Source organism: Mandrillus leucophaeus, unplaced genomic scaffold, assembly GCF_000951045.1.
Source record: "Mandrillus leucophaeus isolate KB7577 unplaced genomic scaffold, Mleu.le_1.0 Scaffold1181, whole genome shotgun sequence".
Lineage (NCBI taxonomy): Eukaryota > Metazoa > Chordata > Mammalia > Primates > Cercopithecidae > Mandrillus > Mandrillus leucophaeus.
The window spans coordinates 377,564-405,524 of record NW_012100110.1 but is presented as its reverse complement, the minus strand read 5'-3'; the positions used below and the strand labels follow the sequence as shown (position 1 = coordinate 405,524).

The 27,961-nt window shown below is 39.8% G+C and overlaps 1 long non-coding RNA gene across 1 annotated transcript in view; it reads left to right on the top strand.

Annotated features, from left to right (window-relative positions):
• The window catches only part of LOC105528450, a 217,075-nt gene extending 190,036 nt beyond the window's left edge, over positions 1–27,039 (top strand). The window contains exons 3-6 of the long non-coding RNA XR_001004357.1: positions 16,271–16,368; positions 23,844–24,005; positions 25,452–25,551; positions 25,786–27,039. This is a non-coding gene — a long non-coding RNA (uncharacterized LOC105528450). The remainder of the gene's footprint in view (positions 1–16,270; positions 16,369–23,843; positions 24,006–25,451; positions 25,552–25,785) is intronic.
• Positions 27,040–27,961: the final 922 nt, after the last annotated feature.

The window sequence follows — 27,961 nt, the reverse complement described above, 5'->3', positions numbered from 1 at the left end:
AGTGGAGTGTAGTGGCGCGATCTCGGCTCACTGCAACCTCTGCCTCCCGGGTTCAAGCCATTCTCCTGCGTCAGTCTCCCAAGTAGCTGGGAGTACAGGCATGCACCACCAAGCCCAGCTAATTTTTGTATTTTTAGTAGAGACGGGGTTTCATCATCTTGGCTAGGCTGGTCTTGAACTGACCTCAAGTGATCCGCCCACCTCAGCCTCCCAAAGTGCTGGGATTATAGGCATGAACCACCGCACCCGGCCAATTCTTCCTATTTTCTATTGCCTGGGTCTCACTGAATTCATTACAAGAAAAATAGATTGTTGCGTTTTTTAAAAACTGAATTTCCCATTATTCTGAGAATTGGTGGGAGAGTTTCATTCCTTTCTTCCCCACTTTTCAGACTACTGACATTGGTTGGAAGTCATTCCTCTTTGGAATAATTTTCTTATTTGTTTCATTCTCAGATGCATTTTTGAGTCTCAAGGAAAAAGTATTTCCTTGAGACTCTTCACTGTGACTTCCGGGTGGGTTGGGGGAGACACATTACATCATGTACTATTGCTCCCCACCTCCAGTAGGAAGGAAAACAGGACCACAACAGAAATCTTCCCTTCTGGTTGCACAATGGCCTGGCTGACTTCTGTACATCTGCTCTCCTCCTTGGCCCCCACCACCCCACCAGAAATTTTCCTTTGTGTTGCTGCAGAAAATTTCCTGTTCGTTCATTTCTTTGTCTTCAGAAAAGCTGGTTTTTAACCCTGCCTGGATTCTACTCTTTCTTTTTCTTTCTTTCTTTTTTTTTCCTTTTGGAGACGGAGTCTCGCTCTGTCGCCCAGGCTGGAGTGTAGTGGCATGATCTTGGCTCACTGCAAGCTCCGCCTCCTGGGTTCACGCCATTCTCCTGCCTCAGCCTCCAGAATAGCTGGGACTACAGGCACCCGCCACCACACCCAGCTAATTTTTTTTTTTTTTTTAAGTGGAGACGAGATTTCACCGTGTTAACCAGGATGGTCCTGATCTCCTGACCTCGTGATCCATCCGCCTCAGCCTCCCAAAGTGCTGAGATTACAGGTGTGAGCCACCCCGCCCGGCCGGATACTACTCTTTCTTTGCTATTATTCCTGTTAACCTAACCTGACGGCTTACTAGTAATTATAATGAGTCCAACAGGGATTTCACCTTCCCTCCTTTGGTAAACATTACCCTGGGGATAAACATTGCACCTCTCTCTCTCCCTGTGTCTCTCTTTCTCTCTCCACTATAGACCAGTACCTTTGCCATGAGTTGATAGGCAGCGGTAGTGTCTTAGGAAGAATATGAGCATCCTCCTTCCCGGGGCCATTGTTCAAAAAGTCTTTCTAGGATAATTGACCTTTGAGTTCAAGTCAGAGTTGAAGGGTGAATTGTGAAGACAAAAGGGATAGGGAGTTGGGTGAGCAGCACAGGGCGGCAGACAGGGAGCAATGGAGTATATGTCAGACCAAGGCTGTTTTTGCCCCCACAGGGTTGTTGTTGGGACTCGTGAGGAATAGGGAACATTCATCTCCGCAATGAGTAACCCTGTGCCTGGCATCCTTGTGTCCATGGGATAATTGTAATTTGTGTGAAATTTTACTCCTAGAATTTCTGAAATGAAACACTCTCTTTTCGGAGGAATCGTCCATTCACTCGTTTAACAAACCTTCATCAGATCTCTGTCACAGACCCTCCAGAGTCAGGCTTGGCTATGACAGGAGGCCTGGCTTTTGTCATCTGGGGCTGAGACTCCACTGTGTAGCAATTTGCTCCTCATATACTGACAGCCTTGCCTACATGGCAGGGGAGGCTTGTTGATCAGAAGCAAGAATCTTCAATTCCTTTTACCAAAGACCCTGTGGTTGAAACAATCGCTGGGTCAGTCCCGAAGGAGTAGGCTGCCCAGCGGGGTCATGCCTTGGCCTGGTTGGGTAGATTCCATTGCTGCCCCTGGAGGAGAGTGAACCCAAAGGGCTGTTTCTTCAGAGGCTGTACTATCAGGCGGCGTGGGGAACAGGTGACAACTAACAAATGCACTAAAGGGTCGCAGGTGCTACAATGAAGGCTGTGGAGAGTGAGTGAGGCACAAAGAGAGGAGGGCAGGTCTGTCTGGAATGACCAGGAAGATAGCACCTTTTAGGCACTTAAACTTTACCCCAATCTAATGTCATGTCACTATCATGTCTCTATTCACGTAGAGTAGAGATCGTATCTTTGTACATTAGTTCATCACGTGCAGGCACCTTTCGGATCCATTTTTCTCATTTGAATGATTACAGTAGGCATTTTACAGATGGTGAAGCAGACACTGAGATGTCAGGTAATGTGCTGAGATCTGCACAGCCAGAACACAGCAGAGATGGGACTGAAGTGCAAGGCTTCTGACTGCCAGCCTTATCTTTTTGACCACTTGAAGGATGAAGTGCTTTTGATTTGGGGGCTTGCTCTGCCCGTGATGGTTCTTTCATTTATCCCTGCCTTCTGCAATCTAGGCACTGTGCTTGGCTCTGCAGACACAGCTAGACTTCATTCATGTGGTTGGGGCCTCAAGGGGTTGGCACACTCATCAACAACCACCCCGTACAGAGGGCTCCATGCCGTGAGAAGGGTATACAGGCTGCTGGAGGACTGCAGCAGGCAAGGAGCAAAGGGGGCAGCTTCCAGCTGCATGATGGCGGGGCTGAGCTCTTCCCCTGGGCTCTGTGAATCACTGGGCAGAAGCACAGTATCTTCTGGGTATCAGATCTCCCCTCAGCTTCAGTCCTTCCTCAAACCCATCCTATTCCCACTGGGCAGTAGGTGTCCATGCTGCTCACAGCCACTCTCTGCCCAGGTCCTCTGAGGCTGCCCTTTGAGTCTCTATTCTGGTGGAAAACACTGTCTAAAGAGTATCTAAAATTTCAGAATCTGACCCTGGGCAAGGTACTCAACCACTCTATGCCTCTGTGTCCTCTCTATAAGGAAATATTACCAGCATCTCATGTGCCTAAATGCACGAAAACACATAAAAGGCATAGCCCAGGGGCTAGCATATAGCTATCCCCAGAAAGAAGATAAAGCGTTAATGAGAGGTCTGGAGAATCACTTAAGGAACCTGTTAAATATGCAAGTTTCCAGGCCCACTCTTAAGGACTCTAAGTTATAATAGTTAATAATTACCTGGGTCTTACTATGTCCCAGGAGGGCGTTGTTTCTAAGTAGTTTTCACAATTTAACTCAGTCACTCTTCCCAACAACCCTACAAGGTAGGTAGGATAATGAGGCTCATTTTACATGCCAGAAAACAGAGGCTCAACTAGATGAGGCAATCTGTCTGAGTCCACACAGCTAGAAAGAGGTGGTATCAGGATTTGAAGCCAGTTGGTCTGACTCTAGGGCCTATGTGCTGACCCTCCGCACTGCACTACTTATGAGGGCCCAGTGATCTGCGGCTGAGGGGTCTGCATTTGTCCCCACAAGTGCCTGGCAACAGTTAACGCAGAGGCTTCTGGAGTGGAAGTTGAGAGCTCCATTTGGCCTTGCCTGGAGCTTGCAGACATCTTTTCTTCCTACACCCTTTCCTGTGCTTCTGCCCCATTTTGTGGTGTAGTCTTTGGGGTTTCTAGCTGATCACTTCCATCCTGGTATTTCCCTTTGGAGTGAAATCCTTTCTGTTTACCTATGGAAGGATCCTACCTCGTACACCTGAGCGAGAAGTCAGGAGGGAGGGTGGAGGGCCCCCTAAAGTCTCTCCATCCCAGAGAACTGCTTCTTGGTGGAAGAAGCTGGACTTTCTTCTGAGAGTGACTCTTGCAGGATTGTGACCAAAGTGTTATTTGTGGATTTATTTTCCTGGGTTACACTAGGATACCCTTTGCTCTTGGGGCTTGGCTTATATACTTATATTGTACATATACAACCCGGGTAGGGAATGAAAGAGGGTTTCAGAGTGCTGCCAAGTCCCTTGGAAACCTGAATTTAGACACAACTGAGAAAGGTTGATCAAAGTCCTCTGTCTGATTATATCTCTGCCCCATTTAAAGTCTATTAATAGTTTCTGATTGCCTTGGGGTAGAGTCCAAAAGTCTTAAGGAGACCTCTAGAGTTCTACATAAATTGGCTGTACCTACTTCTTCAGCTTCCATTTGTTCATTCTCTGCTTATTCAAGGTCCTCTGGTCACACCCACCTTCTTTCTAGTCCTGGGATGTGCTGGGCTCCTTCTTACTGCTGGGTCTTTGTGTACCAGCTTACTTCCCCTCTAGGTGTTGATGCAAACATCACTCAGGACAGTGTCTCCTAACCCTCCAGGACAGGGTGGTCCCCCTGTCACAGCATCCCACACTTTTGCCACACAGCACTTAGCACACTGTTATGTGGGTAATTATTTGTTTGACATCTGACTTCCCACATTAGATAGTCAGTTCTATGAGGGCATGACCTACATCTGCCTTGCAGAATTCTGTATTTCCAGTGCTTAGCTTGGTGCTGTGCACAGCATGGGTGCTCAGAGAATATCTGTGGAATGTATGAGTCACCAGGAGGTCAGGGGGCCTGGAGGTTCTTCAGAGCTTGGTGAAAGGGACTGAGAGGGCAGCTGGAGGCATGTGATGTTCTGATGCTGCTGTGGAGGCTTGCATCCAGGGATCTTCAATAATTTCCTCAAAAAGAACTACACAGAAGCATAACAGTGAGGGCAGGGGAAAACCTGGGAACTAGGAAGCCAGCCCCCTTCCAAGAATGTGTTTTTATAAGAAGGTTTCAGAACAGCAAAAGTCTATCCCAAGAAAGAGAAATTTACTTCTCAATAGAACTAGGTAGCCTGCTGGTACTTGTTATACTGTGATGGCCAGGGCTGCAAGAAAACATAGACATGTCTAATTTCCATAGATGTTGAGCCCAAAATTCAGAGAGGCAAAGCAGTTTATCCAAGGGTACACAGCTAGCTGTGAACCACAACCAGATCTCCCAGACCAATTCTCATTTCATTACAACACGCTGCACTTTGATTTAGGGCCACTGTTGGAGATGAAAAGAAATCATTAGAAAATGAATGTTTCCTGAAATATCACCTGCAATTTATTGCACTCAGAATTTCACACTGATAAATAACCTCTTTCTCATTAACATGCAGGCTTCCTACAATTAGCACTCTCATTTGCACTATGTAAACAGCTTCTAACTGTGCCTTTTACCTCTTTGTTCAAACAAAGATTTCTGTTAGCAAAGAAACAAGAAGGAAATTAGTAGCAGGTGAGAGCTTATTTTTAATTATATTGAGATTGACTGTTGTTCTCCAAATCTTCTCTAATTCTCCCAAGATATTTATTTGCAGACCCGAATTTTCAATCTATTAAAGCAGCAGTCATTTCTGATCTTTATTTACTAAATGAAAATACAAATGGCAGCAGTGGATTTCTGGCTTGGTGCCAAGGGAAGCGGTATTGGGGGATGGTGCTGGATCAAGCGTGGATCTGAGAAGCCTAGTAATCAAGGTGAAGTATTAAACTTAGAAGATGTTGAAGAGCAACGATGTTGGCATATGATGAGCTTAGAGTCTCCAAATCAAAGCTTTCTCAGTGATAACTACCAACTTCTACCTGTAGTGAAGTTTAGGTTCTTTAGCAGAAAGATTTTAGTTTGTCTCCAAGGATGAGAAACTTTTTGCCTGTCAGTGATGAAGGGACTGGCTTGGAGCATCTTTTGGTCAGAACATTTCTAAGATTGTCTATTGCAACTTCTCACCAAGGGCAAGGATCCATTTCGAAAAATCTGACAACTGATATTCTAGCAGCTCACCGTTTCGCTTGTTAATGTCCTCCTTTCTGAAATTCCTGTACCCTTGAATTGACATCTTGTCTCCAGCAATGTTGGTTCACATACTGGGAGATCCACATTGAAGGAAACCTTTCCCCCTTTTACATGACAATCCTATGTCATTATCTGCGTCGGAAGACAGGGCTATGTCCCTTGAGTCTGCTCTAGTCTATGTGTGCAAAGTTCCTTTAACTACTTTAAATGTGACATGGTTTCCAGGCCCCTATGACTCTACTTGGCTTCTTTTGGACGCACTACAGGTCTGAAAGCCCTCCTGCAGTGAGCTGTCAAGAATCGAATACAATGCTTCAAGTACTGTCTGATCAGTACAAAATCAAGGTAAACCTAAACACTATCTTCTTCCCAGCTGGGGACCCCACCCTGCCCACTGTTTTCCTGTAAGATTTCCCCTATTTAGGGAACAAAATATAATACTCTAGACTCAGTAAAAAAAATCTACCTCTTTTCCCTAGGAACAGGAAAGCCAACTTACATGATGGATTGGTTATCACATTTGAATGTATTTTATTTAGTTTTTCTGAGCTATTTCCATTAGTTGTTAAACGATTTGCATTTTAGAAAATGTTTCATTCTACAAAGCACTTTCACAGTAACTGCAAAAGAAAGACAAGGTTAAGGTTGTCAACCTCATTTCACAAACGAGGAAACTAGACCTCAGGAGGTAATGACTTATCTAATGCCATAGAGAGTTAGGGTTCAAACCCTAGTTCTCTGGCTGGAGGTCCAGGCCTGTTTTCACTATACCAGAGAGATATACCACTATGTCTCTCCTTAACAGATAATTGAATTGAGAGGGAAACACTTCATTTCTGGGTTAGCTGAACAAGGCCCCAATTCTTCTACTCTGTCAAGTTTAGCATCCCTTCTGGGTTCTTCATCCTATGTCATTTGTCCAATGAGGCAGGTTGATGGGAGCCCCATCATTGGTGTGGAGCTGTGAAATGCAAGATTCAGCCACATTTGTAAGTTGAATAGAGAAGGTGATCTTCTGAGGTTTAAGGTAGAGCTTGAATTTGAATTATTCACATTACACTAATTTGGAATTTGTGCTCTGGCTACTTCTAGTGACTTAATCAGAGGTTACATTTTTAAAAAATGCTTAATGAAAGGACCCAATAATAGAAAGAGAAACAAGTATACTTAGAAATCTAAGCCAGGAAGAGTTACTATTAGCTTTTGGTTTCCTGGTGTTCAAGGCAAGAATGGAAACATAATGGGTTACCTATCTCTCTTTTTCTTATAAAAGGAAGCAAACAATTAGTGAGAAGTGACACCAACACCAACTGGAATCTATCACTTTCATGATTATTTTGTTTTTCACTTTCATGATTATATAAACAATTCTGAACAGCATAATGATCCATGACTTCCATCACATTTTCCAAACTGTTGGATATTTCATTCAGAAGGTCTGGACTGTGTTCTGAGAACCTGCACTTTGAAACTGCTCCCTGGATGCTTTTAGTGATCAACCAGATGAGGGAACTACTGTATTAGAACAACACCTAGGGACGCTTGTTAAAAATGCAGATTTCTGGCTCTGCCCCAGAGGTCCATGTGCCTGGGATTCTTAGCCTGGCTGGGAGTTTGATCAGAGCAGTGGCTTGTTAGCTAATAATTGGAGCTCTCAGGTAAGGGCTAGGAGGCAGTAGATGTTCTTCATAAAGGCAAGGAGCAGTAATGATATTTTCATCTGACATTTAGAGATGTGGATTTGTAATCTCACCAAGACAGAGGATCACTCCTCCTTTACATGGGCCAGCCAGGGTTACCAATAGGCATGGCCCAGACATCCCTTATTTAGGTAATAGTTTTGATTCTGATCAGTTGCTCAAGGCATTTGCAGCCCAAGGGTTTGAGAGCACAAGGCAAAAAGAAACACTTTTGTCCAGGAAGATTTTGAAGGAGGGTCTTGTCAATCATCTGACTGCTGACAAAAAAAGTTGAACATGGCTTCAGTGCAGTGTCTGATTCTGTGTAATACTGCAGTTACAAAGTCCCTCTGTACAGCTCAATGTACCTCCACATAACTCAATAAATTCACTCGTTAAGAGTTATTTAATATTGTGCATCTGAATGCTGAAGAGTGTCTGCACATTAGAATTAATGTCAGTCTTAGACATGATAAATATGATTCTAGTGGCTCCTCTGAGAAGCTTCACTAGGGTACCATTTTATTGTCTGCTGTCTCAAAGGCTTAAATCTCTTTTTCTGCCTTCAGTTCATAGGATGAAAACATGTGAAATCACTAGGATTTATATAGGCAGATTTGGCAGCTCTTTCATTTTTTACTTGGACTGTCAGATATAAATCAACGTTACAGCATTCTTTCCAAGAATGTGTTAGAATGTGCATGTGTTTGGGGAGCAGACATGGTATTTCTATTATAATTTTGTTTGTTAGGTGTGATCTGAATTGTTTGGCTTTGTTTTATAACATTCACAATTTGTGGTTATTTAATTGGTTCTCCTCCGTTATCCCTACAAGTGACTGTCAGGTTCTTTTTTTGCCTCCATGACTTTACTCCTGCCCAGAATGTCACCCATCCCTCACTTGTCTTTAGAGACCTAACTCCAGTACCACTTTCTCGATAAAACCTTTGCTGATAGCTCTACTCCATATCCATCTTTCCTTAAACGACTTCAAAATTTGTTGCCAGGACTTTATACTTAACATTTTACTGTGGATTTTCTAGTTATTAACATCTGTACCATTCAATCTCTTTATTTTAAGAGTCAGATTGTTCTGTTGGCCAACAGTTTCCCATGTGTATCTTGTTTTCCAATGAGATTTGTAACTAAAATTCCCATCTGTATCTTATTTTTCCAGTGAGATTTGCAGCTCAGAGTCCACATTTTATGTGTCTTGTTTACACCACTCCCTCCTGATAGTGGGTACCCAGGGCTTGGTGCATGTAGATGTTCAGTGTATGACTGATTATTTTACTCCCTCGCTACATTTTATAGAGACATCTCTTTGCAAAATCAATTTAAGGAGCTGCAAAGATCATTTGATTATAAACTCTATGAAGGCAAGAACCATGTCCTAGTTATCACTACATCTCCAGTGCCTTGAACAGTTGTCGAATTAACTTGCTGCATAACTTCTTTTACCTAAACCCAATCTTATTGGAACACATGTCACGTAAATCATATCTGTAGAGATGGAAAGCAAGGTATTTATTTCTGGAAAAGGAAAAGATTCTGGAGTTAGGGCTTATTCTTTCCACTCTTAAGCCCATCCCTCCTCCCTGTCACATCTCAAAATGAACACAACAAAAGAATCCAAAGGGGAAGCTCTGCTTCTGTACTTTTCTAGGGGCAGTATCTTCTTTCTTGAAGAAGTTCTCAACAAGTTATTTGATTTTTTTTTTTTTTTTTGAGACGGAGTCTTGCTCTGTCGCCCAGGCTGGAGTGCAGTGGCCGGATCTCAGCTCACTGCAAGCTCTGCCTCCCGGGTTTACGCCATTCTCCTGCCTCAGCCTCCCGAGTAGCTGGGACTACAGGCGCCCGCCACCTCGCCCAGCTAGTTTTTTGTATTTTTTAGTAGAGACGGGGTTTCACTGTGTAGGCCAGGATGGTCTCAATCTCCTCATGATCCGCCTGTCTCGGCCTCCCAAAGTGCTGGGATTACCGGCTTGAGCCACCGTGCCCGGCCAAGTTATTTGTTTTTTAAGATATCTGCAATCATTCAGACTTGCCTGAACCTCAAATAATTTTAAATCCTTTTATGTCCTCCCTATATCTAGAGCCCACATGAAACATTCCAACCTACATAGATTTCATTTACCAGAATCAAATCCCTGTTATGAATATCCTAAATATGGAGGAAGAATTATGTAAACATCTTGCCCTTCAACTTTTGGTGGGAGATGGGGAGTAGGGACAAAAACTTAAAAACCTTCCACTCTTGAGTTTCCATATTAGACATGCAGGTTTATTATAAGAAATATTGGAATGTCCCTTCATCAAGCACTCAGTCACCCAGCTTCCATTTCTTCAATACACATTTCCTGTCCAGTCATAAGAAGCAGTTCAAGAGAACTGCTAAGGTCTGATGACCCCACTTATCTGTTTATTTGGCTTATTTTGTTTTCCAACAAAGATTTGGTTGGGTCAGCTTGCCAATTTCCCTCAGTAAAGAGCTGTCCGTTGGGTAGTTGGTCTTTATGAGTCCAGCTCATGGAAGATCCTTAGCAATAACTGGTTTTCATTCCAATCAACTGTGTGAGGGTAGAAGTATTGGTTTCACTTCAAGTGTATTGGGAGGGGAATAGCAAGAGAAAGCAGGAATAGGGTAGAAGTATTGGTTTCACTTCAAGTGTATGGGAGGAGAATAGCAAGAGAAAGGTTGGGGTTGTTTTCCTTGGAAGGAGTTTGGCAGATGCTTAAGGCCTCATGGATTGTCATTACAACCATTCAGTCCAAGACCTACTGGAGAATTGAGGACAAAAGTGGCAGGGCTGAGATGGCAAGAGGCAGGCAGAGCAATGGCCAGTGTGCAGGTAGGAAGCCAGGGAAGACTTGCTCAGGGCTTTCTGCAATAGGCCTAGGAGTTACTCAGCGAAGGAATGAAGGATTCTCTTTATCAGTAAGCAACCCCATTCCACCTGTCCCACCATTTAGGGGTGATTCACAGATGATTTCATTCCAAATCAAAGGACCAAAGTTTATTTGTTAGAATGTTATATTTCTGTTTGTTGACGTGTCATTGACCCACTCTCTGAGGTTTAAAACCAGTTGACGTTTATGACAAGGATGAATACAGAGCTGAAACCATGACCTGTGAGATACTGTTAAAAGCCCTCTTCATCTTAAAATATATGAAGGCCATTATGGAGAAGAGGAGTTGGATTTATTCCACAATAGTTAAGAACTGAGTGGTGGAAGATGCGGGGAGGCAGATTTGGATTCAATTAAAAAACAAAAAACAAAAAAACCCTGCAATTAAATTTGTTCAAAGATGACTTAGCTGCCCCAAGAAACAGAGTTCCTTTTTCCTAGAAGTGTTTGGACAAAGACTAGTGGCTGCTCATTAGGGACGCTGGGGAGGAAATTCTCTTTAAAAAGTAACAATATAGAAGATTGAAGCATTTAACTTTGTCTTTGGTTTGTACTGCAAAGGCTTAATGAATGATGATGACAAGAGCAGGGATAGACCTTTCCCCTTTCTTGGCCTCAATTTCCTTCCTTTCAAAACAAGAAGGCTGGGCCAGGAACTCTGGAAGGTCAGGTGGGCTCTGCCACTCTGTGCAATCACTAGCAATCCAGGTAATTTACCATTCCTAGTTTTATGCTCATGTTGCTAAGAGCATATCCAGGTGCTGTGTCAGGTTCTTTGGGTACCTTAATTCGTGTCCTTAGGGAGAAGGGAGGGAGAAAGTTCAGCCTTGGTTCCCATGACCTCATATGCCATATATCAAAGGCTTTGGAGGTTTTCTTGGCTGCCTGACAATTTTCTTGGCCGTTTCACGTCCCAGCCTTGTCTGTTTGCACGAGGGGCCTCAGCAAAGCCCCAAGAGACTTGGTTGCCCAGCACAAGGAAATTTAAGGCTTTCAAGAAGCAGTTGATGTTCTAATAGCACTGGGATTTTAGCTCTGATCATGTGAACATGTTCCTAAATTGGAACTTACAAGAACTCCTTTACCTAGTTCTAGAATCAAGAGTTAGGAATGGATGAAAAAGAAGATACACTCTCTTATCTTCAAATTTCAGAACTGATGGATAACTAGAGTACATATACTTCTTCTTATTATTATTATTATTTTAGTTTCTGTAGTAGGGATCCCAAAAAGTTAACTACAAAAATTGAAGATGAGGGAAAGATATGTTTCTTAATCATTCATTCATTTAATCAATATTTGAGTGCTGAACATGGGGTAGTCATTGAGATAATGTGTTAGTTTGCTAGGGCTGCCATAGAAAATAACAAAGATCAGATAGCTTAAACAATAGAAGTGTATTTTCTCACAGTTTTAGAGGCTAGAAGTCCAAGATCCAGGTGTCAGTAGGTCTGGTTTCTTCTAAGCCTCTTCACTTGGCTTTGCAGATAATAACTTCTTGCTGTGTCCTCACAAGGTCACCCCTCAGTCTACATGTGTGTGTGCTGTAATCTCTTCTTCTTACAAAAACACCAGTCATATTGGATCAGGGCCAACTCTTGTGACCCTATTTTATCTTAATTACCTCTTTAAAGGCCATATCTCCAAATACAGTCATATTCTGAGGTGCTAGGGGTTAAGCACTTCAACATATACATTTTGGGAGGCAGATAGTTCAGCCCAAAACAAGTACTAAATTGTGACTTAGAGGTAGATATAATAATGATGAAATAATGTTTCAGCTGATAGGGAACTCAATATGATTTCACTGCCTAATGTTATGGCAGTCTCAAGTTGTGTGACCAGAAATATGGCACAGTATATGTTCCTTTAATCAGTTTCTATTTACTTGACTTATTAGGTTGACATATACTCTTACTTATTTAAGTTATGCCAACCAATGCCCATGGCACACTGAATGCTGGCAGCCAGTGGGTTTGGGGATCTGTGCCCACCCTGGTGAGTCCCTGCTCACCAAGACTCACTTGTGTTCATTCACAAAGATGGAAATGCCAATTATACTTGTTATCGTTAACTGTAGAATTTAACTATATACTATCCAAATAAATGAAATACGAGTGCAAAAGAGAATCATTTCTATGAAAACTAAGTTGAATGTCTTAGAAACACTTGATAATGGTGAGTCACTAAAAGAATTGGTGTCAATTGGGTATGGAACAGACATGATCCAAATCCTGGCTCTGCTCCTTTCTAGGTGGTAATTTTGGGCATATTACTTGATCCCTACAGAACAGTAACATAATGACTGAAAGCAAGGACTCAGCCAACTATAAAAGACTAAAAGGATTCTGGACTTAGGCTGTTTCTCAAGTATAATGTCTTTAAATTCTTATCTTAGGCTTAGTCCCTAAACCATAAACTCTATGAGGGCAGCAACTAGGTCCATTTTTTCTCACCATATCTAATGAATTACACAATGCCTGGTATATTGTAGGTGCTCAATAAATAATCAATTAGTGAAAGACCTATGTTAATATTGTGGTACATTTCCTCTAGTGTTTATTCTATGTGTAATATATATGTATACATGAATATATGTATACATATAGTATATATTGTATATTTATGTATATGCAGTCATGCATGGCTTAACAATAGGGACATGTTCTGAGAAATGTGTCCTTGGGCAATTCTGTCATTGTGTGACCATCATAGAGTATACTTACACAAGATGGTGTAGCCTATTACATACCTACCATTGCTCCTAGGCTACAAACCTGGATAGCATGTTACTGAACGGAATACTGTAGGCAACTGCAGCGCCATAGTAAGTATTTGTATTCTAAACATAGAAAATGTATGGTAAAAATACTGTATAAAAGATAAAAAATGGTACACTTCTACAGGGCACTTACCATGAATGGAGCTTGCATGAATGGTGAGTGAATGTGAAGGCCTAGGACATCACCATACACTAGTGTAGACTTTATAAACACTGTACTTTTAGGCTAAGTACGCTTACACTAAATTTATTTTTTTAAATAGTCTTTCTTCAATAATAAATTAACCTTAGCTTAGTGTAATTTTTTACTTTATAAGCTTTGTAATTTGCTTAAACTTGTGACTCTTTTGAAATAACAGCTTAAAACACAAACACATGTACAGTTGTACAAAAATTTCCTTTCTTTGTATCCTTATTCTGTAAGCTTTTTTATTTAAAATATTTTTTGGTTTTTACTTTTTATACTCTTTTGTTAAAAACGAAGACACAAGTACTCACATTAGCTTAGATCTACACAGGGTCAGGACAATTGAGACATGACTGGGCGATAGAAATTTTTAAGCTCCATTATAATCTTGTGGGACTACTGTCGTATATGCGATCCATTGTTGACCAAAACATTTTTATGCAATGCATGACTGTGTATTCATGTATGTATATGTTAACTTTTTTAGAAAACATTAATTTTTTCTCCCCTGCTTTTTTCACTTAACCTGACTACATCCCAAACATTTTCCCATCAGTAGAAACTCTTTTTTTTCGAGATGGAGTTTCACTCTTGTTGTCCAGGCTGGAGTGCAATGGCGCGATCTCTACTCACTGCAACCTCCACCTCCCAGGTTCAAGCGATTCTCCTGCCTCAGCCTCCTGAGTAGCTGGGATTACAGGCATGCACTACCATGCCTGGCTAAATTTTTTTGTATATTTAGTAGAGATGGGGTTTCACCATGTTGGCCAGGCTGGTCTTGAACTCCTGACCTCAGGTGATCCACCTCCCTCAGCCTCCCAGAGTGCTGGGATTACAGGCATGAGCCACTGCACCCGGCCAGAAATTCTTAAGAAAAGATTTTATTTTGGAATTATAGCTGGTACTCGGGGAAGTGTGCACAATTTACCACCTGTTTCCTTTAACTTGAAGATTCTAAGACATCTTGGTGTGGCTAAGGAGATGCTGTGCCTGTTAATGACATCTTTTGTATGTGTTGTTGCAGAACACAGGTTGTAACGGCTGCTTCATTAGATAAAACAGCTTCCAAAGATCAGATTCATTTCTTCAACCCCGAAGGTTTCTTAGGAAGCCAGAAACTGGAAAACTAAACAATTCCTACTAAATTCTTACTAGATTCTTACTAGGATATTGAATAATTCTTAATTCTTGTAATGTCTATCTTCTGGTTTTCTTCACTAAGAGGTTTACATGTGCCAGAAACTCAACATGACTAAAATTTCCTCTCCTGCCGTGTTACCCAAATCATTTAAGAGCATCGTCTTTGCCTTAATCACTCAAGTTAGAAACTTTGGGGTTTTCTTGGGCTTGTCGCTCTGCTGCACGTTGGATAAATCCTGCTAATGCCATCTCTAAAAATTGTCTTGAATACCCCTCACCCTCCATTATCAGTTTACTGTGACCCTTTTCTTACTCAGACCTTCCTCATGCCTCCTGGGACTATTGCAGCATCCTCCTAATAGGTTTCGTTATTTTCTGCCTCGCTCCATCTGATTTGTTCTGTACATTCTAGTTAGCTTTTTTCTCCTCAGTGCAGACTTAAACATATTGCATTTTGATTTCCTGCTCAAAATGCTTTTGAGGGCATCCCTTGACATAGACTGAGTTCTCACTCATTACTATGGCATTTAGAGCACTTTACTCCAACCTACATTTCCAGTCTCTTTTTGCGGTATAAAATATTTTATAATAAATTTTTAGAAAGAGTATTGTCTTTATTACAGACAGACAGACAGACAGACAGGGACCAAACCCTGGCTCTGTGCCTTTCAGCTGGTAACTTCAAGCATGTTACTCTGCCTCAGTAGCAATAACATAATGGTTGAGAGCAAGGACCCAAGAGTCCCTCCACCTGATGTCACCTCCGATTGGTGATAAAACCCTGGGTAAATGACTTAAGCACTCTGGGCCTCAGGTTCCTCATCTTAAAAATGGTCTTTGCATCTGTATAGTGAACTGTTATGCAGATTAAATGAATCAATTCATGTGGAATGTTTACAACAGTGCCTAATATATAGTACATGCTAAATAGGTGTTTGCTCTTATTATATGAGAACTGCTTATGAGACCTGCTTTCCACATCTGTAAAATGGGGGTAATATTACCCACTTATCACATAGAGGTATTTTGTAGTTAAGTAAAATGATATGAGATCATCCACGTGAAAGCACCTAGAATAACTTCTGGTGCAGATTATATATTCAGTTCTTTCTGTTACCCAGATTTCAACTTAAAACTTATTTCTGCCTCTTGGGAGCTTCTGTAGCCATTTGTTTGTAGCATAAATATAGCATCAAGTCACTCTATATTATAATTATAATTATATATACACACACATTCTCTATATATAGAATGCATATGTACACGTGTGTACATATATATATATATATTTGTATATGCATGTACTTTAAAAAAATTGTTAGCTTCTTCTTGAGGGAGGGGGATATGAATTATTTACTTCCAGATCACTAACTCATGACTCAGTGACTTTGAGTGTGTTACTCTGCCCCAGTAGCAGTAACATAATGGTTGAGAGCATTCTGTTACTGCAACAGGTGCAGATGGGTGAGGCAGTAGGTAATTATTATGAATGCAGCCTCTTGAGACAGACAAACACAGGTCTAAACCTCAGCCCTGCCCCTTACTAGTCACAGGATCTTGGGCAGATTACTACCCTCCACATAGGGCTTGATGAGGAGTGAACAAGATACTCAAAACATAAAGCGCAGTGACTTGATCATAATAAAATCTCCATAAATGTTGCCTGGTAATAATACTTTACAGATATTTGTTAACCTTAATTGTTTTCTTGGGAATGCATAAGCTTCGATACCCTGACTCTGTTAAAAAAATTTTACAGTTCTTTTATTCCTTTAGATTATGATATGGATGGATGATGGAAGGAAGGATCTATGAATTTAATATTTGAGTTTCAGTTACTGGACTTTACTTCTTCCAGAAAGTCAGGCCAAAAGGTAAGGACTGAAATGGGAAGCTGTATAATGAAGGGCAGGGTGAAGGGGAACCTTCCTTATTTTCACTAATAAATAAGACAGAGAGGCCACCCTGTGATAAGGGAACAACCTTTTCTATCATGTCTTCGTTGAAATTGAAGAAACGAAATGAGCACTGACGGAGAAGGGTGACATCACCCTGTCATCTGCTGTCCCTGAAATACCACTTCCTCTTGGTGGGAGCATGATGAGACAGCACAGAAACACAGTTTGGTCCCTCTCGGAGGGACTGTCAGCTCTTCAGATGCTCACATACAATGAAAGGGTGTCACTGACGAACCTAGCTACCTAATCCTAGAGGAAAAATAGAAGACATAACATACAGAAATACATAAGACAACAGAAGAGAGCTGTTATTTGCAGACAAATACTCTAAAAGGTATTTAATAGTATGCCCTCAGCCCTATCACCAACACACACAGACACTACAATCCAATTTTACAAAAATAAATTTTGTGTGTCAGATTTGTGCTAGGCATTGTTTTAGATGCTGTAGGAAATCATGGTGGGGCAAAGGCAAAGATTTGTCTGACCTAGTAATGCCCTCAAGAAAGTTAATATTCTAGTGGGAAGATAGAATTGTTCTAAGGTCATTGATAATCTATGAAATGATGCGTAATAAACACCTGAAGAGTAAGCAAAGAGCCATAGGACCCTGAGGAGGAAGACGTCTCCCGGGTGAAGGGAATTAACTTTGTTAATTTATATATAAAGTCTACGAAATCAGTATGTTGAAGAGATATCTGCACTTCCATGTTCACTGCAGCACTCTTTACAATAGCCAAGCCATGGAGTCAACCTAAGTGTCCATCAACAGATGAATGGATAAAGAAAATGTGCTGTATATGCACAGTAGAATACTATTCAGCCTTTAAAAAGAAGGAAATGCTGTCATTTGTAACAAAATGAAATGAACCTGGAGGACATTATGTTGAGTGAAATAAGCCAGGCACAGGAAGACAAATACATTATGATCTCACTTATATGTGGAATCTACGATCGTTGAACTAAATAGAAACCAAGAGTAAAATGGTGGTTACCAGAGACTGGGGTTAGAGAGATTGAGGAGATGTTGGTCAAAGGGCACAGAATTTCAGTTAGACAGGAGGAATAAGTGTAAGAGATCTGTTGTGCATCATGGTGACTATATTGTATACTGGAACATAGCTAACAGAGTAGATTTTGAGTATTCTCACCATAAAAGTAGGTGAGGCAATATGTACGTTGATTAGTTTAATTTAGCCATTCCACAGTGTATACATATATCAAAACATGTTGTACACCATAAATATATGTATTTTTTACTTGTTAATTAAAAACTTCTTTAAAAACAGAAGCTACTATGTGGCACATGCTATGCTGGGAATTTTACCCATTTTTTTTTCAACAGAAAAATTGAATGAGGTCAGTATTATTAACTGTTTTACAATGGGTTATTTGGAACCTCAAAGAGTTTAAGTGACTTGCCTGCGTCATGCATTACCAGTAGTCAAGGTAGCACCCAGCTCCAAGGCTGTCTGATGTCAGAGTCTTGGCAGTTTCCTTTCCACTAGAGATAATAGAAGGCAGCTTTTGATTGGGGCTTGAAAAATTTCAACAGGTAGAAAAAAGGACTGTAAAGTGGACATCAAGAGAAGGCTTGACACTCCAAGGAAAAGATGGTGTGTCACAGGATAACCCAACACGGTCTCATCCATATCATCCATGTTGCCATTAAACAGATCACACACTCTTTCTACAAGACAGGCCCTGTACTTGTCCTTAAGAGATATGGGTGCATAGGACAAAAACCCATAACCTTGCACATATGAGTCAAAATATAACCAAGGAATCATGCAGAATATGTAGTATATTCAATGCCTAATGTGGCATTGATGTGTTATGAATCATGGTTATTTTATCTAAAAGAGAATGACTGAGAATGTGAAGAGGTATGAGAAGGCACTGGCCTGGAATTTAGAGGATCTCAGGCTGGCCTTGACTACTATATCCTGACTTTGTGACTCTGGGCAAGTCGCATCCATTCTCTGGCCTGAGTTTCTTCATGGGGGCAGTGAAGGTTTAATCTACATGATTTTGAACATCTTCCTTCCAGCTCAAAGCAGACACTGAGGAGCTTTGTTAAATTAATTTTGTTCTAACAGGTCTTCTTTTGAGTATTCTCCCGCATTTCTCCCCCAAGATGGCTAATGCTGTTTCTTAGAAACATTGATTGCACACCTCCACCCTACTTCAGAGGGGAGGGGAGCCAAGCAAAAGGGTCTCTCTGAGGAGGAAGGTGGAGTTGCCCACCTGCCCGGGGCAGTAAACATTCCTCCCTGGCTGTCAGTTGACTGTGGTTGGGGAAACCCAGCCTGGAAGATCTCTAAGGCTGTGTCTCTGTGCATGAAAATGACACTACAGCCCTGCATTATTCACTCAGCTACCAACTGTGTTTACAAAATAGGACTGGCAAGTTCTGGATAATTGGCCACTCCTGGCTAAAATTATAAAGTCACTACGTCATTGTGCTTCAGCACAGTGGAAACAACAAAAGGTAGAAAATGGATTCATTTGAGGCCAATTTTAAACATTTAGGTCACTTATTACCACTGGATCCCTAATTCTTTCTGTGTTCACAATAAATGTGGGCTTATTCTTGGATGGCTAAATACACAAACTAAATGATCTCTTCTGAGGTACTCCGTTGGAAGGCTGGCTACCTTGGGCTTTTATTGAGCATTTAAAAGCCTTGAGTTTCATTCTTACTTCTGAAACTAACTCTCTGTGTCATCTCAGATAAGCCACTAACCTCTTTGTGCCAATTTTTCTCATTGGTAAGATGAGGAACTTAGACAAGATCTTAGTGTCGTTCACTAGCTTTAAAGACTTTTTTTTTTTTTTTTTTTTAACCATTGATCCCACATTTGGAAACATTCTCATTCTCAAAAATTTACATTTATTAAGTAATACTTAATACTAGGAAAAACACTGCTTAAGTAATAATTGACATTAGAAAAATGCGGCTTTTCCTAGTATTTTCATTGACCATAGATGTCTGTAATTTCTAATCGGAAGTTCTGATCACAGTAAGGTACCCAGTATGACCACATTGAGATGATGTCATTCTAGACACAAGAGAAGACACGTGACATTTTTTCTCACCTGGGTTGGGAGGCTGACCACAGGAATACTTGTGATTTCTGGAAAGATGTGAAAGGTTGAGAAGAGCTGGAAGAACCAAATTGTCAAAAGCGCAGGCAGACCTAGGTTTACAGTCTCATTTTACCATTTGGTAGCTATGTGACTTTGGGAAAATGACTTAACTTCTCTGAACCTCATCATTCTAATTTTTAAAGTAGAGATAATCATGAAATTGTATCTACCCTGACTATCTCATAAGTTTTTTCTAACAGCTAAATTAAATAATGCATTTGGAAAGTTGTTCAAAACTGCAAAACCTGAAACAAATGAAAGTTGTTACCCCTAGTGTTATAAATATTCTCATTCCAAATATTATTAGAATATTAGATTGTAACTGACAACTTCTCAGACTCATATTCCACCATCCATCCTGTTAGATGTATGAAATAATTTGACTCTGCTTCTTTCCTTTATTCATAAAGTAATTTTTTTCTTATTATTATTACCATTGTGGTAAAATTCACGCTAAACTTACCATTTTAAGATGAAAATGCAGGGCCATTAGTATAGTCACAGTGTTATGCAACCATTACCACTATCTAGTTCCGGAATATTTTCATCACCCCAAACAAAATCCCATACCTATTAAGCAATTGCTCCTCATTCTACCCTCTCCTCCCGCTCCAGGCTCTGGCAAACCACCAATCGACTTTGTGTGTCTATGGATTTTCCTTTTCTGAGCATTTCATATAAATGGAATCATACAGAATGTAGGCCTTTTGTGTCTGGCTTCTTTCCCTTAGCATAATGTTTCCAACCTTCATCCATGTTGTAGCATGTATAGAACTTTATTTCTTTTTAGAGCTGAATAATATCCCATTGTATGAATATGCCACACAGAGTGGTTTTAACTTTTGTGGATTATTGCCTTGTTTGAAAATCTGATGACGCGCACAAATACATTCTTCTCCCCACAAAACTGCATGTAATTTCAAGGCATTAAAAGATACCCCCAAGTCCACTAATGTACCCCAGATTAAGATCTCCTGCTCAAGTAAGAGAACTTTTCCTGAATTCTCCTATTCATTCATTCACTCACTCATTCATCCATTCTAACTATTCATTTATAATTACTAATTGTATGTAAAGTGCTTTTCTATGGTGGAAGGCATGAGAATAAAAGTGAGAAAAAAGTGGACACTCATGGAGCTTACTTTCTAGTGGTGAGAGACAGGAAGCAAATAAATTCAATCTGATTATTATCCCAGAAGAGGAATAACACTAAATAATAATTATTAATTACAGTAATAATTATTATTATTCCAGAAGAGGAATAATCTAGCAAAGAGGTCTAGATAATGTTCCTTCTTCCTGTGATAGGGGCAATTCTATCTTTAAATTATGAAACAATTCAGGTGAACATATAGATTTTCTCAAATTTTTCTTTCAGAAAGTCTACAGTTTGCTATGTTTCATAGTAATCAAGAGCACAAGCTTGGGAGCCAGAGTCTACCTTTTTTATGAAATATCTGTTTCATCCCCACCCCAGAAAGTTAGTTACCCCTCTATATAGATTGTCACCTGTAAAATGGTAATAATAATCCTATATAATTTATCCTTCTTACAACAACCCTACTCAATGAAATAAAGTATGTAAAACACCTAAGACACCTGAAATACAGATTTTGCATAAATGAGGGATCATTTGTTTACCAAACAATTGCCGATTGCCATTCTCTCCTGAAGTAAAGCTCTTTTGCATGCTGCTTAACCATGGGGAAAAAGGAAGTGTTCTGTCACATGTGTTGTTTTAGTCAGAAAAAGAAGGAAGTGGGACGTGTCTTAAAAGGCTGGAAGAGAAGGAGCTGGGCTGTTTCAGCCCCACCAATACTTACTGGTTGATGTTTCACCTCTCTGTCCCTATTTTGAGAATCATTCTGGATTTTCCTGAGATTTGGGTCCGTGATGTCGTGTTTCTGCCTTAAAGACAGCATCTCCCTTACCCAGCCTCTTCCTTCTGTTTTCTTTTGGGTCTCTGCTTTGGAGAGTCCTTCCCTGGCCTTGTTTTCTCCTCTCCCTCCTCAGCCCTGTCACTCAATTCCCCTTATCCTGCTTTCTTTCTCTTCATAGCATTTAACACAATTTTTAATCTCTAGTGCATAGAACAGGGCTGAGCACTAGCAGACACTCAAGGAAATATTTATTGGACAGGTCAATTTATTGAAAATCTCAGTATTCATGAATTTTGGACTTCCTGCCCACTTGCTGTTAGGTGTGGCTCAATTACTCATTTTGACCAATGAGCTGTATTGAGTGGAAGTGACAGTGTATCACTCTTAGGCAGATCCTTAATGAGCCAGGGCAAGCTATTGCTTCTCTTTCCTTCTGTTGTGTAGCAAACCATGTGTGAGATTGTGGCTGCACTGTCATCCCAAGTCCCAGAGTGACTGCAATGAGTGGAGCCTCCCCTAATTTCTCATGATGGGCATGTTACATAAAAAAGAAATAAATCTTTACTGTTTTAAGCCACAGAGCCTTGTGAGTTATTTGTTACTGCAGCATAACCTAGATTTTCTTGACTGATACAAGTGCCAACCTTATAATTTAGTGTTCTTACTCTCTCTCCACCAAAGAGATCTGGTAACACTCAACCTCAAATAAAAAACCTATGATTAGAAAAAAATAGATGTGGCATTACAGTACTATCTTAGGTCACATCTACATCTAATTTATTCACAAGACATCTATGGAATGATCAGTGGTCAGTTCCTACTTCATGTACCACACTTTAGCACGAGAATGAGATGAAGTTTTGGAAATCATTTCCTTCAGGTAGCAGAGGTTTCTCCACATGAGACCTCCCTACCCCACCCCCATCCCCAGGCCCTGTGCTATTCGTTCTTCCTCAGCTTCCACTGCAATGACTAAATCTGCACAGTCTCTGACCAACTTTAGCTCTTTTATGTTCATAAGACAGACAATTATCTCAATGCTCAATTTCAGATTAATGGAAGTGTTGGTGTAGTAGAAAAAAAATAAAAGATTTTGCATCAGAGAACTTTGGTTCAATCCATGAACCAAAAACCTCCATGATCCTGAGTAAATTGTTTAGTTTTTCTGAACCAAAGGACCCCAATTACAAAATTGGGATGACAGTGTGAGTCTAACCAAAACCCTTGCAGATAGATGGGTTTTGGAATTCAGAATTTTTTTAGATTTTAGAAAGGTAATATGTTGCATATGATTCATAAATTGAAACAAAGCAAGCAAGACCTGGAAAGCCCTCCAAAAGGAAACACATTACTATTTCTGCAGCAAAATGTATCATATTCAAGTAAATGGGATAAAGATTATGAAGAGGCTTTGTCATTACGTGAGTTTTCCCAGAACTTTTGGTTTTCAGAGTTTTAGAAAAAGATTATGAACAAGGTATTGCGGGCCTGTAGCTGTATTTTAGGTTGTTACTATTTCATTATTATGTTATTATTTCAAATAATATGATATTATCTCATTTTTGATGTATATAAAATGAAATAAAATAATGTACATAAAAATAAAATCATGTATATAAAAAGGATATTGTGTAGAATGTATATAAAAGGGACATTTGAACAATGTCACCATAAAAATGAGAATTGTTATATTCTCACAGCACAGAATTAGTAGTTCATTCAATAACATTCCACATAACATTCAAAAATAACAATAATATGCAGTCAGCATCTACAACATGTTAGTCATTTCTCTAGGTGCTGGCACTTACGTTACCAATAAATCAAGGCTGTATTTCTTCTCATCAGTCTCTTTCCCAGAAGATGCATGTGCTTCTGTGTAATCCTTTTGTCTTAGTCTGCTTGAGCGCTGTAACAAAATACTTTAGACTGAGTAATTTGTAAGTAACAGAAATTTATTGCTCACAGTTCTAGAGGTTAGGAAGTCCAAAATCAAGGTGTCAGCAGATTTGGTAGTGGTGAGGGCTCAGATAGTGCCTTCTGGTTGCATCCTCACATGGTGGAAGGCATGAACAATCTCCCTCAAACGTCTTTTCTAAGAGCACCTATCCCATTCATGAGGACTCCATCCTCATGGCCTAATGACTTCCCAAAAGCCCCAGCTCTTAATACTATTGCATTGTGAATTAGGTTTCAACATATGAATTTGGAGGGAAACAAAAACATTCAGACCACAGTAACTTTCCTACATGTGCGCACACGCAGAGCCAGACTTTTGATAGTTTCTTATGCTTATTAAGATACTTCATTATTTGGGGCTTTAAAAAATATGTCAGATAAATTAAATTCTCTACTTTTCAGAACAAAGTCCTAGAAGGTCTTCTGGTGAGTCACATTCTGAGCAGGAAATCTGGCATTGAGGCATAATTAACATTCAGGTTGCCCCCAGTTTCTATGGAGATGAGTCTAGCCCCTCGGGGGAGTAGTGATGGATGTGTAATCTCCAAGATAAGTAACTGACAGGTAAGAAATTTTTCTTTCTCAGATGCATTAATTATTCACATTCATTATTCATCAAACACTGCGAATTTCTATTTGGAAATTGGACCAAATAAAGATATTCTCCCTGGTCCACCTCCAGTAATCAAATTCTTCCAGGGACTGCTGAGAGTTTGAATAGGTCTGCTGTTTGGTCTAGTTTAGTGGCAGGTGTTTGTTTAATGTCACCAGATGATGGAATAAAGACTAAACACCTTGTGGACTACAGAAGCAAAGACTTTCACGGGCTTCATCCTCTCCAGGCAATAAGTATTTCCTTCTTATTGTTTTCTCCCTCTAGCATGTAAGCTTAGTAAGAACTCATACCTTGCCTGTCTTGTTCACCAATGCATCTCCAAGCTCCTATAACAGAGTATAGACACGTGATAAATATTTTTTTGAATGAATGAATGAGATTTGGGTCAGGGGATGGCGAAGTCCATCAGAGTGAATGCATATATGAACTGTCATATGGGAGATCCAGCCCTGGTTCTTTAATGGGAATTGCTGTCCACACCCTTCCCTGGCTAAGAGAAAACATACGAGGAGGCATAGAGAGAAGTAAATGGGGCAAGACCCTTAGTCCTTTCCATGATAGGCACCTCTTGGCACATCCTTTAAGTCAATTCTTATTGCAAACACTGCCTTTTTATCAGTGTATCTGAACGTAGACCTGTACTTTGCCTGATATATATCCCGGGACCACGGTCAGTCAAGAACTACTGATGGCCTCAACAGGCCAGGCTGTGAAACCACACACAGTGCCTAGTCTCAATATAGTTCCATGGCCCAAGGTTAATTCTCTAAGAACTAATTTGAAGAAACAAATTCACTGAATGCCTATTTGCCTAATGACCAATTTTCCAAAAACATGCTTTCTATAATAGGATTGACTTAAAAAGTGGGCAGCCATTGGGGTTCTATGGGATGGTTTCAAGGGCCTTTGAGTTTTCCAATAGTGTCCTTTTTGCTCCATTAGTCTTAGCTTCATTAGAATCACCTCTTCATGGCAAGTCAAAGCTTCATGTTTTATAGGTTTTTGGATCTGCACCTTTTTGGCATGAAGATTTTTCTTTTTTTTTTTTGTATTTCAAATAAGGTATTGTGTATGTCTTAAATGTTGAGAATATTATAAAAGATAGAGCAGATTTCTCTTGTCTAACACATTCTAAATCTATTTTACTACCTAAATACATGTTAACTGGTTCAAACAAATTAATATTTTGTTTTCGCTTTGAGCAAACCCAAAAGTATTTTAGGATCTAAATTATTAAATACAAAAGAAATGAATGTTCAGTCCCCCTGGACTAATAGGGCTAAGTGGCTAAAGTGATACAGTTGCAAGAAAGCTAAAAACTAATTGTGTTTCTTAATAACACATCCTTTCATTCATTAATTAATTCAACATGTTGAGTCTCTTTCTGTTGCCAGGCTGTATTCTAGGTACTCAAAATGAAAGAAAAATAGGATATGTTTCTTACTTTAGAGACCATAGAAACTATTCTCCTATATTGAACCTTCTTGGTAAGAGGTAGGATTTATTCTCTCTAATTCATTTACTTTTTTTGGTGCTCATTCTTTTATCCCATTCTACTTTCTACGTTACAAGTATAACTTAAATGCCTTAACCATACTGATTTTTACCTTCATGGCCTATCCTAATTCTCATGAAAATGCCCTTTCTCATCTTGCATATGCTCACGGTATCACTGGAGACCTCAGTTTTAGCCTCTCAGCCTCTTTCTGTCCATTCTTGCTCTGGCAGCCCCATCCCTTCAAAGGCCATATTAATCTGAAGGCCAATATTGAAGTTCTATGCTGTTACTTGTCAACTTGGATGCAGCGAGTCATCTGACCTGACCTGTGGACACAGCCTCTGCATCTGTTGAAAGGACTAAAGAAGTCTAATTCACAGAGTTACTGCAAGGATAATAGAACTGAGAGGACTGTGTGAGCAATAGCACCAATGTAAGAGTTATCATAGATTTACACACTACTGGTTCTGATGCAGCACATAAGACAAGTACCATGGGAATGCAGAAGAGAAAGCAATTAGGGAGATCAACAAGGTTTCACAAAGCAGCTATGGTGAACTTGGCCTTGAGGGTAGGGTTTTCCTGGTGAAGAAAAACATTCTAGGCAGAAGAAATAGCATACACAAAGACTCAGAGGCACCTAAGAGTCCTGTGTGTTTAGTGAATAATGAACAGAAATTGCCATAGATTTGGTGATAAGTCATTGGTGTTAATTGATAGGTTCGGTAGAAGCCAATTCTTGAAGGGTTTTGTATGCCATAGTAAAGGATTGAGCTTTATTTAAGGAGCCACTGAAAAGCTTCATTCATTCTACAGATAACTTTTTTGGTGAGCCAATGTGTGCCAAGCATGGTTGTAAGTACCTGTAGTGCATCAGAATAATAATAAAAAAGAATATTCACGTACCCACCACCCAATTTAAAAACTAAGAAGTTTTCAATCCTTATGTAAGTCTCTGTGTTTCCCTTGTCAATGAAATCCTTCTCCTTGCTCCCCAAAAGTAACCCAAACGCTAAGTTTTGTGTTTGTCATTTTCTTGTTTTTCATTTCAGTTTTACTCATATGTGAGGAAAGGAGCTTAAGAAATATTTGCTCAGCTGATAAATAAAAATAAAAATATATGCCCCTGTGTGGGTGGTCCCCAGTGCCCTTTCTCACAGATACTGCTTCTACTTCTGCCGTCATTATAATTCCAGTGCTCTCAACCAGTCTTCCATCCTCAGTTTTCTTGACTTATATGCTGGTGTCTATTTGTATGAAATTGTTCTATCTACTGTTGAAGTAACTTTATACAAATTACTCTCAGAATCCCTATTCTTTGACATAGCACCTATTTATAATTTTTATCTCCTCTTTCTATCTTTATCCACACATAAGTGGAATAATCACAGTTGTAGATATTTTATGTTTTGTGCTTCAGTTTTTCACTTTGTACTGTTCTGTAGTTTTTGTATTTCTAGATAGTCTTTGTATTAATTATTTTTATGACTGCACAGTATTCTATCAAGCAAACATATTATAATTTGTTTGATCATAATTAAACTACTGGATAGTCAGGCTGCTTCCCATTTTAAATGATTGTAAGTAACATTGCTGCAAAAACCTTTTCACTTACAAGATTTTTTTGCCTTTTATTTCCTTAGGATATATTTTCATGAATGAGATTATTCAGTCAAAGGCTTGTTGAATTTTGTGGCTCTTGTTACCTCAGGGGCTTGCTTTATTTTTAACATAATTGTTTCTTTTTCTGATTATAAAAGTAATTCATGCTCATTTCTGAAAGATACAGAAACGTGTAAGGAAACAAAGAAACTCCCATAATGTTTCCCTACAAAGGTAACCATCATTACCTTTTTAAGAAATTACCTTAAATTTTTATTTCATCATTAACATTCTGATATATTTATTTCAACATTTATAAAATTGGAATTATGTATTATTTTGTAACCTGTTTTTTAAACTTGATCATTAGCTTTTCCCATGCTATTAAATATTTTTCAAAAAAAGTATTTTTTAATGGCTACATAGTACTGGGTTGTGTGGCTGGGTATTAATCCCTTGTTATTTAACTTTTTAATGTTGTAAATGAAAATTCTTATATAAACCTTCGTGAGAATTCTGATTGTTTTCTTAGTGCAAATGTTTGGAAGTAAAACACAAAATGAAGGATACGAAAACCATCAGTTTTTGATCCATGCAGGAATCATGCTTCTTGAATCAGAGTAGTCCTTTGCTACCTTATACTTCGTTACTCCTATTGCTGCTGTAACAGATTACCACAAATTGAGTGGTTTACACCAGGAATCCCCAACCCCCAGGCCCCACAGCAGGAGGTGAGCAGTGGGCTGGTGAGCATTACAGTCTGAGCTCCACCTCCTGTCAGATCAGCAGTGGTATTAGATTCTC